The sequence below is a fragment of the Schistocerca piceifrons genome, chromosome X, assembly GCF_021461385.2.
Source record: "Schistocerca piceifrons isolate TAMUIC-IGC-003096 chromosome X, iqSchPice1.1, whole genome shotgun sequence".
Classification (NCBI taxonomy): Eukaryota; Metazoa; Arthropoda; class Insecta; order Orthoptera; family Acrididae; genus Schistocerca; species Schistocerca piceifrons.
In genome coordinates this window covers 252850388-252866739 of record NC_060149.1, presented here as the reverse complement: position 1 = coordinate 252866739, position 16352 = coordinate 252850388, and the positions used below count along the sequence as shown (strand labels likewise).

Sequence of the window (16352 nt, the reverse complement as noted above, 5' to 3'; positions counted from 1 at the left end):
TGGACCTTCAGCTTTTTAAGTCTAACAAAAATGAGCAGTGCTTACCTGAGTTTCAAGCACATTGAGTTCTGGAAAATTTTTGAGCCTTATTTTTTTAGCTGATCACTACATTGCAAGTCAATCTATTTCACACACTGCTATGGTTATGTATGTAGTTGTGGTGGGAGTAGAGATCGGCATTCAAATCCCATTGTGATTACTTAGCTTCCGGCATGTGGCCCACTTGCAAGGCATGCACGTGATATGCTGTCACTAATATGGGTGTACATGCAGAACACAACTGACAATATATCTTGGTTCATGAGACCATCATTTGTTCTGATTTCTGTGATTTTGTTTGTATAACACTCTAAGTTAGATGGTGCAGTAGTTAAGACACCAGATCCATATTTAGGGGGAATGGATTTCAAAACCCTGTACAGCCATCCAGATTTGTGTTTTTCCATGGTTTTCTTAAATAATTTAAGGTGAATGTTGATGTGGTTCCTTTTAAAAGGACTGGTTGGTTTCCTACTCCAGCCTTACTCAATCTGAACTTTGCTGTGTCTCTAATGACATAGTTGTTGGAGATATTAACCCTAACCTTTGTTCCTGACTACACTATCATGAGATGTGTTTGCTAAGTGCTCTAGCCTGTACGATATAAAATGCCTTTGTCTAGGTTATGTTCAAATGCCTCTTTCTTTTTCTTGCAAGTTGTACATGTAACATGTTGCAAAGCAGTGATATGAGGTATGTTGTAGTATCCAGGGAATGTATCTCAGCTGACCATGACAAAAGATTCTATGGACACAAGGAATGCACAAATTTTTCAAACATGCAGTTTTTTTCTCCATAAGAAAGTTATTTGCCAGTTACTGGTTTATCCTCTGCTAGGTAGTCAATAAGGATAATCCCTCCTGTATCCCAGAAACATTTATCATAACATTTTTAACAGAACAATTAACTTTAAAATCATGTGGATTCTTTATAAAACAGTCCGTCCAAACATGCATTTTGTATTTGCTCATCAAAAGTGACATCTATGTTACACAAAAATTGCTGATGGTTAATTCTTAATATAAATTCTTAACGTAAAATTTAATATACTCATTTCTGCATAGCAACCACATTTGGATTTCGTGAGGTATTAACTTCTTTGATCTGATGGTCGAATGTCATATCTTCACCTAACAGAATAAGGGGAACACAATCGCCCCGCATTAGTTCCTGCCTGTCATAAGGTGAGTCTAAAAGAAAACCAATATGAGGATTGTCTCACCTAAAGTGAGCTTAGAAAGTTGATAACACATCACTGGCATTAACAGCCTTTGGATTTTGATTCTGATGATGTACCACTCTAACCTTTTCATAGAGTGTGTGCGGTCCGGGACAACCAGGATATCTGGGAAAAACCCAGGAACTTTTTATCCAGGAGCAAATTGGGAAAACCAGGATTTTTTTAGAATTCTGGGAATTTTTCATTGGTTTAGTCTTCAGTTAAATTTTTGTAATTTTGACTGGTAACAAAGAATTTTACTGTATCCCACTACTGCAGAATAATACTGCAACAATAAAATGTAAACAACAGAATAAAACCAGAATAAATTTAAGTTGCAAAGGCAGTTTGCCATCTACAACAACAAAACAAAGTGCACACATAAGTGCCTGCCAAAAGTTAAGTAGGTCAAAGGCTTCAGGATGAAGATGCTTAAGATGAGTGTGATGTCGCAACTGTTTACATTAACTTCTGGTAAACCTTCCGGGATGTAAGGTTGTGGTCCATGAAACTCTTCAGCTCCTAACGTTTCGTCCAGAGCTGCACTGGACATCTTCAGAGGGGTCTTTTCCTCCGGTGAGTCTTGCCAACTGACGGGTCGGACGTCTGAGAGCGACTTATATATCGTAGAAAGTGGGCGTGACCAGAGTTACACGTGATATGCAGAGATAATCTTTGTCAGAGATAAAACTTAACTATCAATCGTAATCTTGTCACGGATAAAACTGTCTAGCAATTCTGTAGTGCTACTGTCCAAATATCACTAAGTTTCATGGTCTCTTCTTTCCGATTAAAATTATCCCTACGTTTATATATTTCAATTGCTTCTCTACAAAGCCGTGGGTAATAGTTTGTCATTGTAGATAAAATTTTTGTTTCGGAAAACTTCACTTGATGATTTCCTGACTGAAAAGCGTGTTCTGCTACAGCAGATTTATCTGTTTTTCCTAATCGGCAAAGACTTCTGTGTTCTTTTAACCATGTATTTAAGCTTCTTTTGGTTGTTCCAATATAAATTTTACCACGTGTACACGGAATTTTATATACGTCACTGGCTGATAGAGGAGCGCGTTTATCTTTTACAGACCGGAGAACATGACAAATTTTCTTCGTTGGTCTAAAAACAGGTCTAATATCATGTTTACTTAAAATCTTTCCAATCTGATCCGTTACTTTCTTTATAAAAGGGAGAGAGACTGTATTCTTCCATCGTTTTTCGGGCTTGTCCTTAGGCTTTTTGTTGTTTGGGTGCAGAATTCTGCTTACTTCTTTCTTTGAGTAGCCATTTTTCTCAAAAGCGTGCTTCAGATGTTTTAACTCGACGTCTAGATACTCCGGCGTGCAAATCCGTCTGGCTCTGTCAACGGATCAGATTGGAAAGATTTTAAGTAAACATGATATTAGACTTGTTTTTAGACCAATGAAGAAAATTTGTCATGTTCTCCGGCATGTAAAAGATAAACGCGCTCCTCTATCAGCCAGTGGCGTATATAAAATTCTGTGTACATGTGGTAAAGTTTATATTGGAACAACAAAAAGAAGCTTAAATACACGGTTAAAAGAACACAGAAGTCTTTGCCGATTAGGAAAAACAGATAAATCGGCTGTAGCAGAACATGCTTTTCAGTCAGGAAATCATCAAGTGAAGTTTTCTGAAACAAAAATTTTATCTACGATGACAAACTATTACCCACGGCTTTGTAGAGAAGCAATTGAAATATATAAACATAGGGATAATTTTAATCGGAAAGAAGAGACTATGAAACTTAGTGATATTTGGACAGTAGCACTACAGAATTGCTAGACAGTTTTATCTGTGACAAGATTACGATCGATAGTTAAGTTTTATCTCTGACAAAGATTATCTCTGCATATCACGTGTAACTCTGGTCACGCCCACTTTCTACGATGTATAAGTCGCTCTCAGACGTCCGACCCGTCAGTCGGCAAGACTCACCGGAGGAAAACACCCCTCTGAAGATGTCCAGTGCAGCTCTGAACGAAATGTTAGGAGCTGAAGAGTTTCATGGACCACGACCTTACATCCCGGAAGGTTTACCAGGAGATATGTCATCCGGTCGTGAAAGCCTTCATACTATGTTTACATTAAGTTTGTTTTCAGCAGTTGCCAGTGGGCTCATGCCCATGTGCAGTTGAGTTGAGTATGAGCACTACCTATTCCAGCTTCTGGTTACCTGAAGTGTGGCTGCAACAGTAACAAGAAGCAGTCATGCTACACAGAACAATTTTTCAGGTGCGCCCAAGCTACCAGATACACACATGCACAGAGCAGTCTGGGTTGTAGTGTAGAGGGGGAGAGTGACCCATATATATGATTAGTGATTTGCTGTTTGCTCTTAGTTTACAGATCACATTTAAAATGAAAACAAAACTGATTTCTGTGGCTGGGAGCTATCAAGTGAATTAAAATACGTTCACATAATTACGGGAGGCTAAAATATATTATTAGTTTCAGTTTTCTGATTTTATTTTATGTCCACATTTTTGGCAGTCAATCATTAGTAGCTTTGCACAACAGTGAAGTTATTTTTGTCAGTTTGCTAAATAAATGTGGCTTTTATTAATCTTTTCATCAGATGCAGTCATTTTACAAGAAACGAAGTCTTTCATTTCACACTATTGGCTAGTTTCAACTGTTCACTGAATTTCAAGTGCACATTTTCATCTTCTGGTATGTTTGGCATTATGCCATAATAAAGAACCCAACATGAGACAGTACAGTATTGCTCCAAGAAAATTTGCATCCCAAAAAGCATATTGGAAAGGTCGAGGCACTTCATTGTATTGTATTGTATTGTATTGTATTATATATCTGGACATACAAATGTGTCCTCTAAGCTGAATGATGCATTTTAGTATGGTTTACACAATTCCTATGCTCTTGGAATATCCTCTAATATGCCTGTTTATTTTATGACCTCATGAAAGATCTCTTAATGCTGTATGTGTATGAACATAGGGCTTCCTACACCTGTTTTCTGGCACTCCATGGCAGCTGCTGAAATGAACCCATGTCTAAGAGTTTGTGGGAAGATATTGTGAATGGTTCTTTGAAAAGCGTTATTTTCAAATGAAATTTCCTTTTGCGCAAGATGTACTGTCAAGTGTGAGAATGAGCAATGAATTTCTTGCATCACAGAGCATTTGACTCTCATTTAAAACTTAACACTTTGAGGACCAGCCACTTAGAATCATTTCAAGCCCAGAAGACCGGACATTAATGCCATTATTTAAAATTTTCCTGGTACAGTTGTGTGATGTATCTTAAAGTGCAACACACACACAGAAAAAGACCAATATTATATGTAAAAGCTTAGCTTTTCTTGTAGTTTATTAATCTTCAAGGCCAATATTATATATGAAAATGTAGTTTTTCTTGTAGGTGCACTATGTGATTAATGTAAACCATTAACTTTCCCTATTAGTGTGCTCACGCTGCTTAACAGTGATGTTGCTATTGGCTGACATCATCACGTCCTATGCTCTGAATACCTGCTGTCATTCGCTGCCGAGATCATGTGATATGAGCTATGATTGGCTTACAAAAGGATTGATATTTTTGCAGCTCTGAGGGAAAGTACACTGTCGCTTATCATATAAAAAAGGGTGTTTTCACCTTGGAAGAAGTGTGTTTTCACATGTGGCAAAAATGCATTTTTAACTGGGAAAAATCCGGGAAATTTTTTTTCTTGTCCCGATAGTCACCCTGTTTCAGCTTAAAACACCTTCAGTTTCTCTCTGGTTTCGATCACAATTTTCCGTAGGCATTTATACAAATGCAGAAAATCTGGGGAAAAATATCTTATCTGATGCAAAATCAATAAGTCGTGCATTAAACCTCTACGCATGACTCATCTGTGTGGTTCAACACCAGGATCCTATATCTAGCATGGCAGCCAGACAATTGTGGGAGGAGCCAGGGTAATGTGAAAGTAACCGTGTGGTCATAACTTGCATATAATGCAGGGATCACATTGCTGATGTCTTTGCTATGAAGTCTGTCTGTGCCATGGATTTTGTGCTTGTCTTTTCCAGGTCACAGAACTCCAGGAAATGGCTGCATTCCCTGTAACTATTATCATAGTAGGGTGATGCACACTGGGAGGCCCTTTAAGCCAGATGGTGTCATTGCAAATGATTGTGGATCATAATTTTTCATAGTGTTGGCCATTCAAAAATGGCCATGTCATTATATGGCAACAATATTCTTGATGTGAAGAGCTACAGTCCTACCTGTTTTCTCCCTTTGCTGCAATAGGGAGAACACCAGGTGAGATGAAGTGGAGGAAAGCAGTTTGCAAAATACCTGGTGTTCTCTGAAATACAGTGAAAACAAATTTTGTGAAGTTGCAGCTGCTGAAAGGAAGTGGATTGAGAGTCCCTTTTCATTTATTGAACACCCTGTTTGGTCAGAGGTTCTTCAGCACAGTAATAAGCTTGGGATTGCAGTACACCCTCCTAAACAAGTGAAAATAATTATACTTGCATTTCAAGAAACGTACCTAAGAATCTCAAGCTCCATGATCCATCAACTGTGAGGTACTTCAAATGCCATAAGTTTTAGGTGTATCTTCTCCCACAGTACCTGCAATCCCAGTGCCAAGCACAGCACACTCATCAATGGCAGATCTGCCTGTTAGTTAGTTGTTTGTGTGTTTATGGTCCATAATTGTGATGTCTTGCCTTGATGTGGAAGATGTCAGTTCGTTTATATTTTTTGACCATTTACATGATTAAGTTTTACAGTGAGGTGACAAAAGTAATGGGATGGCAATATGCACATACTCAGATGGCAGCAGCATCATGTACGCAAGGTATAAAAGGACAGTGCATTGGCAGACCTGTCCTTCGCACTCAGGTGATTCATGCAGAAAGGTTTCTGATGTGATTATAGTAACACGACAGGAATTAACAGACTTTGAACCCGTAATGGTAGTTGAAGCTATACACATGGAACATTTCATTTTGGAAATAGTTAGGGAATTCAATATTCAGTGATCCACAGTGTCAAGAGCATGCCAAGAAAACCATGTTTCAACCATTACCTCTTACCATGGACAATGCAGTGGCTGATGGCCTTTACTTAATGACAGAGTGCAATGGCATTTGTGAAGAATTGTCAGTGCTAACAGACAAGCAACACTGTGAAATAACCCCCGAAATCAATGTGGAATGCACGACGAATGTATCCATTAGGACAGTGTGGTGAAATTTGGTGGTAATGGGCAGTGGTAGCAGATGACTGACATGAGTACCTTTGCTAACAGCATGACATCACTTGCAGCAGCTCTCCTGGGCACATGACCACATTGGTTGTATCCTAGGTGACTGGAAAACCGTGACCTGGTCAGATGAGTCCCAATTTCTGTTGTTAAGAGCTGATGGCAGGTTAGATTGTGGCAAAAACTGCACAAAGCCATGAACACAAGTTGTCAGCAAGGCACTGTGCAAGCTCGTGGTGGCTCCATAATGGTGTGAGCTGTGTTTACATGGAATGGGTTGGGTCCTTTGGATGTTCAGCTACTTGGAGACCATTTATAGCCATTCATGGACATTTTTTCCTCAAACAATGATGTAATTTTATGAATGACATGTAACTGAGCCACAGTTTTTTGCAGTTGCTTTCAAAAACATTCTGGACAATTCAAGTGAATGGTTTGACTCCCATTGAACTTTTATGGGGCATAATTGAAAGGTCAGTTCATGCACAGAATACTGCTATGGCAACACTTTCACAATTGTAAACAGCTATAGAGGCAGCATGGCTCACCATTTCTGCAGGGGACCTTGATTCTATGTCACAATGAGTTGCTGCTCTACACTTGGCAAAAGGTAGTCTGACCTCAGTATACATTAATGTTGACCTACTTCATGTGGCTAATTATCATAGTTCAGAACAGCACATATCACATACTCCAGCATGTGCCAACAATCTGAATTTCAGTTATCAGCCCCTTGTTTATGTGGAATGTCTATAGTGATCTGTGCAACAGTGACAATTTTTCAGTTATTCTCTCCCTATCTGACCATCAACCCTTTGTATTGGATACTGTGAAGATCAAATACACTAGTCTTCATAACTAGGATACTGTGGAAATCAGCCAACAAAGTAAAGTTGTTGACTACATTCAAGAGGTAACCCCCCTCCTTAGGCCCTTCTCTCCAGAAAATCATGCATTAGTGGCTTCAAGAGATCATGGCAGTATTTGGAGAACGCTTAGTGACACTTAAGTATTTTAAATACCATGTATCTGTGGCCAACTTGATATCATTTGAAAATTGTGCATAAAAGCATGCTGTGGAATAAGAAAAAGAGTGCTGGTAGGTATCATGCATTAGATGCCATGCCCCATTTTGACAGCTATGTACAAGGCTTCATCAGATTTGTGGCCATAAGCTTTCTACTATAGTGCATGGAATCTTAATGTAACTGACATTAATATAGTTGCCGAACATTTCATGTTCACTTTGTTGAAATTGTCTGAATCTGGCGGCTAATATCCATCATGTGTGTTGTGTGAATGCACGAAATAGTTTGTGAATCTGTTGTTCTTCTCTTAGAACTGTGTAATGTCCCTTTAGTGCATGCATCACCCACGGGCAGTAGCACTGTGTCATGCTTTCCACTATTACCATCAATGACATTGCATCTGAGGTTGGCTCAAGGATCTCACTATCATAGTATGTATACGATTTCTGCCTACACTGTTATATAATGGATACTACTAAATGAAAGCTCCATGGAGCCATCTATGAGGCATAAAACTGATCTCTTTTGTATAATATTAAACTTCGAAAACATATGTCGTGAATTTCTGCAGGAGGACTGTATATTCCATCCTGAACCCTGCTGAAGTACGAGGACTATGTCAAAAGTTTTTAACAGAAATACAGAAAAAAATTTATTTGTAATATAGCTATTAAAAGTTTTCAAAATACTCTCCATGAACACTTATACATTTTACTGTTGAAGCCACTTTGAAAATGTCTGTCCAAGCTTCTTGAAGGACGTCACTTAGAGCACTGTTGTTGGCCATTATAGTCTCTTATAGGATAGAAAACCCTACCTGTGAATTTTTTCCTTCATCTTTAGGAACAGAAAGAAATTGTACAGGGCTAGGTCATCTGAATAGTGTGGGCACAGTAACACTAGCACTTTTTCCTTCTCCAAGAAGTCCATTGTTTTAGCAGCCAATTGTGCTGAGAGATTGTCGAGATGCAGGAGAGGAGGCCCATTCTTCAACTTTGTGTGCCATGTCCGTGTGTTGATGACGTCTGGCAGAAATTCAATCACATAGGCTTCAACTCAGCATTGACTGTGTAATATGTGTCAAAGATCACAGAGGTGAGGTGACTCTTCTTTGTGAACAAAATTCTAACCAACTTCTCTCCAGAGCTTCTACTTCTCAGAACTTCGATGGGCGGTTCCTCACTTGTGTAGCTGTCACCCATTGGGTCAGGACTTCTAGTAGCCATGGAGGCTGAGCAGGTGGGGTGATGGCACTACAGGTGCATCAGACAGAGTTAGGAAACTGGTGAGGGCAGCCGTCATACTCCCGAAGGCATCAGTTAACCAGTGTTGTCTAGAAACATATTTATGACTCTCGATTTTATGATACAGATTGTCTTCTCCAGCACAATGGGAGTTGCACTAAATCGCACACTCGAGTGTGGCAAGGTATGTTGTGGTGGGGCAGTTCGGTCCCAACAGCAATGTTGTGCAGGTAGCTGAATCAAGAGTCTGCAGGTACAAACCTAGAGTGGCCCACCAGTAGCTTGTGCAAAACACCTCAGCTCTTAAAGATGTATGTGCATTTAGATATGTGCCAACAATGTATAAGAAACTGCGGGTGTCGTGAAGTCAGAAGCCTAGGACCCAAATCAGCATCACAGTGTACAGCCAGGGATGGGTCACTCGGGTGCCTCACCCAACATGTTGAAGGTGGTAGTTTGCAATCACTTGTTATGGTCCTTTACCAGGGAAGGCCCAGGCTTGTCTGTATCTTCTGTCGGTTGTGTAGGTGGCCAGACAACAGTGGCACGTTGTAGTGACGAAGTCTGACTACAGCCTGCTGGCTGCAGTCTCTGAGATGAAGTCTTCAGAAATCAGAGATGCGCACAGGATGAACACACATTGATATTGACGCATCTGAAATTGAGGTATTCTCAGCCAGACATTGTCACTGCGGCTGGTGATGTGGTCAGTATCCTTATTATCTGGAGGTGTCAGTGGACATGTCCCCACCATAACGTGTCAGTTCCCCTTGTCTTCACTCTTTCTGTCAGTGCTAGGACACCATAGAGCAGCTGATCTCGGATGTTGCATGTTGTGGTTCTGTATTGCAAAGCTTGCAGAATGATGTATAGGGACCTGTCTTACTGCACTGTTTGCGCTCCATTATTACAGCTCAGCTGAGTGTGGCAATGCGTTATGAATGGTACTCTGATTTCTGCAACACTGACACTCTGTATGCTCCAGATTCTCACTATGGCACATGGTATGTGCCAGACTTGATTCTCTGCCATTTATAGATTTTAAAAATTTATATGTGCACCTGGGTATTGGAACTCCTGTAACAGTCCTCCCATCTTCAAAAAAATTGTCCTGTATTTTACTTTGGTGTCATCCTAGATCTACTACATTTTACATAGATTACATTTACAGTGGTTTATTTTGTACAATCTTAGTTAACATCTCTTAAGAGTGAGTTACATTACTTGTTCTCACAGAAATCTAGGTTTTACTCTCAAATATGTTAGAGATATTTCTCGTTCTATTTGTTAGAATCTAACTTCATGTATCAGTACAACTTGTTTCTGTTCCTAATTCTTAGTTTTGGTGTCAAGCCATTCTATGGGGTCTGGTGCAAAGGTAGCCCTGAGGATTGGCAGCTTTATACCTCAAGTGTAGGTAAAGAATAAAAGTTGCTATAAGAAACACAGCTATACTAGTAGTAGAAACAGTTATAGTGATGACATTCTATTGCTGTTTTTCTCGAAAATGTTGGCTTTGTTTGAACATATGTTCCTTAATAATACACCCCCTTTCTGGTGCAGTTAGTTCATCTCTGGAGCATAGGAGTTAGAGATTCAAAGTGTCATTAAGAAAGGTTAGATTTTAGGTAGGTACGATATTCAGAGGCTATTCTCGCCAGTATAACATTGACATTGATAACTTGATCTTGACTGTACCAGTAATGGTATACAATGCACAAATGACTTGCACAAATGCCATAGTAACCTGCAACACATAGTAGAAATGCAGTAGTGCAGAATGAAGGAGAGGAAAAGAAAACAATATGGAAAATGCACTGCAATAATACGTAATTACAAACTATTATCCTTCCCTCCCTCCCCTGTGGCTCCCACATCTTCTTCTCTGGGCGCTGCTCCCCCTCCCCAGTCAGAGAAGTGTCCCACTCCTTTGGCGTCTGCCAGACAAGGGCGCACCTCCTGGGATGCCCCTTCCCGGCACCTTCCAGGCCAAAGGTCTCCTGCCACGCGGCGACCGTGAGAACCGCAGTCTGTCGGCCCCCAGGTCGCCAGATCACTTTCTGTTCCCAATCTTGCTGCAGCTGGCTCCTTTATGCCACACAGCCCTCCTCGATCCCAAACAGAAAAGAAGAAGAAACATAAGTCCTGGGACAAAGAGCCTCTGGTGTCACCAGAGGTCCCATCCCCCGCTTCACAACCAGATTCTGACCTGTCGTTCTTGGATGTCACCCCCTCCTTGTCGGTGATGAGTGGTGACCCGGCGGTATGACTGGCTTTAGCCTGTTCAACCCCATTTAAATCATCGTTCTGTGGTTATCCAATGGAATTGTAATGGATACTACCGTCACCTTCCGGAATTGAAATCCCTTATTTCGTCTTACTCTGCAGCTTGTGTGGTTCTAGAGGAATCTCATTTTACTGATGCTCACTCACCGACCCTCTGTGGGTTTCGTGTTTTCTGTCGAAATCGGGTCGGCTTTTGGTGGCATTTGTACGTTGGTCCGTACAGACATTACTAGCACGTGGATTCCTCTTCAAACTACATTGGAAGCGGTTGCTGTTAGGGTCCACCTGGACTCTGAGGTCACAGTTTGCAATCTTTATCTCCCTCCTGACAGGACTCTTACACCTGCTGCCTTAAATGTGCTTCTTCAGCAACTTCCTCCTCCCTTCCTCCTTCTCAGGGATTTTGATGCTCATCATCCCTTGTGGGGCAGTGCATTTCCATCTAGACGAGGTCTTCTCTTAGATCAGTTTATTACAGACCATGACTTGTGCCTTCTTAATGATGGCTCCCCTACTCATTTCAGTGCCAGTCATGGTACCTTTTCTGCCATTGATCTTTTTCCTTCTTCTCCCTCTCTCCTCCCTTCATTACACTGGTCACCACACGGCGACCTTTGTGACAGTGACCCATTTCCCATTGATTCTCTCTCTCCCTCCCGCTCCCCGATGGACGAGTTACCTCGTTGGTCTTTCCAACGCGCCGATTGGCCTCTATACTCTGCACAGGTCGTTTTCTCCCTCTTTGTCAGGTTGTATTGATGATGTCCTATGTGACGTGTCTGACGCGATTGTTCGCACTGCTAGCCTTGCTGTACCATGCTCATCTGGACCGTTTCGTTGTCAGCAAGTCCCATGGTGGAGTACGGCCATTGTCATTGCCATCCGTGATCGGCGTTGAGCTTTGCAACACCTTGAGAGGCACCCATCTGTACCCAGCCTTATTACCTTTAAACGCCTTTGCGCTAAAGCCCGTTATTTAATCAAACAGAGCAAATGGATATGTTGGGAATGATTTGTTTCTTCCCTCGGTTCTACTGTCCCTACGTCACGGGTATGGGCTACACTTCGCTCTCTCCAAGGTTGCCATCCGCAGTCCACCCTCCCAGGCCTTCACCTTCCAGATGGCCTTTGTACGAACCCGTTGATTCTTGTGGAACATCTTGCGATTCATTTTGCAATGGCATCAGCATCAGCCTCCTATCTGGCAGCTTTCCTTCACCAGAAATAGCTGGCCGAAGCTTCCACCTTATGTTTTACCCCTTGTCAGTCATAATCTTACAACAAACCTTTTACTGAATGGGAATTTCTTTCCGCACTTTCTTCTTCTCATGATACGGCCCCTGGCCCAGACACCATTCATAACCAACTGCTTCAACATCTCAGCACTCCACAACGGCAACATCTTCTCCGGGTGTTTAACCGTATCTGGCTCAAGGGTGACTTCCCTTCTCAGATGATATTCACCATGCTGCTTGTTCCGTTGACTTCCTTTGGGTCCCTGGCCATGTGAGTATCCCGGCTAATGAGCTCGCTGATCGTTTGGCTGGGAGAGCAGTCACTTACCCCCTGTTTTCTGTAGCCCTCCTGCAGCGGATTTACGGCTTCACATCAAATCCCACTTCGCACAATCATGGGCCAACTCTTGGGAGGCTACTTCCCTGTCTAATAAACTTCGTGCGATTAAGGTGACACCAGGCCCGTGGCATTCTTCCTTTCGCCTCTCCTGAAAGGACTCGACCACACTGTGTTGTCTCCACATTGGCCATACCAGGCTGAACCATGGTTTTCTTTTCTGTGATGAGCCTTCCCCACTTTGTGGTTGTGGAGCCTTCCAGTCAGTAGCCCACATTTTCGTTGAATGCCCCCTTCTTTTGGCTCTGCATGCTAAGTACAGACTCTGCAGCACTTTACCTTTGATGTTGGCTGATGATTCCCAAATGGTCGACCTGGTTCTTGGTTTCCTCCGGGAAAGTGGTTTTTACTCTCAGTTTTAAGGTTTTTCATCTCTCTCTGGTGTTGGGGCAGGGCGGTGAGTGTTGCGGTATCTCCCACTGTAAGCCGTGTCTGGAGATTCTCGACTCCCCTCCCTGGCCGAGATCCTCTTTTCTTCCCCTTTTACTCTGTTTTTATCATTTTTTTTTAGGATGGTTAGTCTCCTTTCCCATACGCACTTCTACATTCTAGCGGTTGCACTTTTTAAGTCGCACGTGGTCTTGCCTCTGCTGCTTCAGAGGTGGGATATTTCCTGCCTCTAGCATAGCGTTGGGTTCGCCCTCTTGCTGATTTACCTCATTTTGTTTTTGCCATTGACAACATGACTGCCCTTTTACATTTTTAGCCTTTTCCCTTTTATAGTTCTGACTTTTCTGAGATGTCACACTATCGGAATGGACCACATTAGAAACAAGGGACTGATGACCTTGCTCTTTGGTCCCTTCAACCTCAACCGACCAACCAACCAACAAACTATTAGTTTCGTTACCTAAGAGCATATGGTGCCTTGTGCGCAGCACAAGTTTAACACATCACAATCTTCTTAACCTTCCTTGGTTTTTTCCTCTGTTGTGGCAGTGGTATTGGAATTTTTAGTAAAGAATCAACTGCACTGTGTAATGACTCTTCTCTACTGATAGGTACAATGAAAGTTTTAGTTGGTAACTACACTCCTGGAAATTGAAATAAGAACACCGTGAATTCATTGTCCCAGGAAGGGGAAACTTTATTGACACATTCCTGGGGTCAGATACATCACATGATCACACTGACAAAACCACAGGCACATAGAAACAGGCAACAGAGCATGCACAATGTCGGCACTAGTACAGTGTATATCCACCTTTCGCAGCAATGCAGGCTGCTATTCTCCCATGGAGATGATCGTAGAGATACTGGATGTAGTCCTGTGGAACGGCTTGCCATGCCATTTCCACCTGGCGCCTCAGTTGGACCAGCGTTCGTGCTGGACGTGCAGACCGCGTGAGACGACGCTTCATCCAGTCCCAAACATGCTCAATGGGGGACAGATCCGGAGATCTTGCTGGCCAGGGTAGTTGACTTACACCTTCTAGAGCACGTTGGGTGGCACGGGATACATGTGGACGTGCATTGTCCTGTTGGAACAGCAAGTTCCCTTGCCGGTCTAGGAATGGTAGAACGATGGGTTCGATGACGGTTTGGATGTACCGTGCACTATTCAGTGTCCCCTCGACGATCACCAGTGGTGTACGGCCAGTGTAGGAGATCGCTCCCCACACCATGATGCCAGGTGTTGGCCCTGTGTGCCTCGGTCGTATGCAGTCCTGATTGTGGCGCTCACCTGCACGGCGCCAAACACGCATACGACCATCATTGGCACCAAGGCAGAAGCGACTCTCATCGCTGAAGACGACACGTCTCCATTCGTCCCTCCATTCACGCCTGTCGCGACACCACTGGAGGCGGGCTGCACGATGTTGGGGCGTGAGCGGAAGACGGCCTAACGGTGTGCGGGACCGTAGCCCAGCTTCATGGAGACGGTTGCGAATGGTCCTCGCCGATACCCCAGAAGCAACAGTGTCCCTAATTTGCTGGGAAGTGGCGGTGCGGTCCCCTACGGCACTGCGTAGGATCCTACGGTCTTGGCGTGCATCCGTGCGTCACTGCGGTCCGGTCCCAGGTCGACGGGCACGTGCACCTTCCGCCAACCACTGGCGACAACATCGATGTACTGTGGAGACCTCACGCCCCACGTGTTGAGCAATTCGGCAGTACGTCCACCCGGCCTCCCGCATGCCCACTATACGCCCTCGCTCAAAGTCCGTCAACTGCACATACGGTTCACGTCCACGCTGTCGCGGCATGCTACCAGTGTTAAAGACTGCGATGGAGCTCCGTATGCCACGGCAAACTGGCTGACGCTGACGGCGGCGGTGCACAAATTCTGCGCAGCTAGCGCCATTCGACGGCCAACACCACGGTTCCTGGTGCGTCCGCTGTGCCGTGCGTGTGATCATTGCTTGTACAGCCCTCTCGCAGTGTCCGGAGCAAGTATGGTGGGTCTGACACACCGGTGTCCATGTGTTCTTTTTTCCATTTCCAGGAGTGTAGATCATAAGATTGACTGGGGAAGTTGTTTCTATGATTTCTGTGGCTTGATACGGACCTTTATAATTTGTTACAAATGTTTTGGTTTTCCTTTTTTGTGTGTAAGGATTGGTAACCAATGCCCACTGGCAGCACCTACTGTTGTTATAAATGTCATGCTTTATTATTTTTTTGTTCATTTTGTGTCTCTTGTGATTTAAAACATATGTTTAATGAATATCAGTGTTGTAGTCACAGGTTATTTATTACAGTGTTTCACTTAATTTACTGATAGTGTTGGTTTAAGGTGGTTGTTAGAAAATATTGTGCTTTCTATTAGGTTGGTGCACAAGTTTGTAGCATTTTTGTTTTGCATGTTGGTATTCCAGTTGCTATTGGTTTATTTATCGATTGTCATTTTTTATTTGTTGTTCACTGTTGCTATTTGATTTTACAAATTGTTATTTTGTCATCTGGAGATAGTGAGTGGAGCTGTGGACATTAGAAAATGGAGTGTCAAGTGGAGTAATCGGAACATTTCTGACATACTCTTCTCTTCCAGTTCAATAGAGAGCAGTGGAGGCAGCCAGAAACATTTGCACCATGTATGGGGGTAATGCCATTGGAAAGAGCATACCTAGGAAATGGTTTTCTCGTTTTAAAGAGGATCGTTTTGACGTTAATGACCCCTGACATTCAGGAAGACCTTCATGGTTTGATGAAGGTCGTTTAAACATATTAAGCCACTACGATCCATGTTATTGTACTCAAGAGCTGGCAAATGTGATGAACTGTGAACATTCCACCATCGTGTAACATTTGCATGCCGTGGGGAAGCTTCCAAAATTGGGTCTATGGGCAATGCAAGCTCTACGACAAAATCACAAAAATCAGCGGCTGGCCATATATGTATCATCAATTGGCCTGTGAACAACACTGACCATTCCTATCCTGTATCATTACAGGTGACAAAAAATAGTTTCTTTGTGCTAGCATAAGAGAAAGAAAGGAGTGACTGACCCCAAACAAAGCAGCAACTCACCATACAAAGACCTGCACACATCCTCAAAAGATAATTGTATGCATCTGGTGGAACAGTGATGATGTGGGGTACTAGGAATTGCTTCCCCCAGGGTATAACCATCACTGCTGACATTTGTCAACAACTGAGATGTCTTGCAGATGCAATCCGAGAATGGTGGCTAGGAAGACTCCTGAAGTGTGCTACTCC

At 42.8% G+C, this 16352-nt stretch overlaps 1 protein-coding gene across 3 annotated transcripts in view; it reads left to right on the top strand.

The window, feature by feature from the left end:
* The window catches only part of LOC124721784 (protein artemis-like), a 188763-nt gene that overhangs the window by 135653 nt on the left and 36758 nt on the right, over positions 1-16352 (top strand). The window lies entirely within an intron of this gene.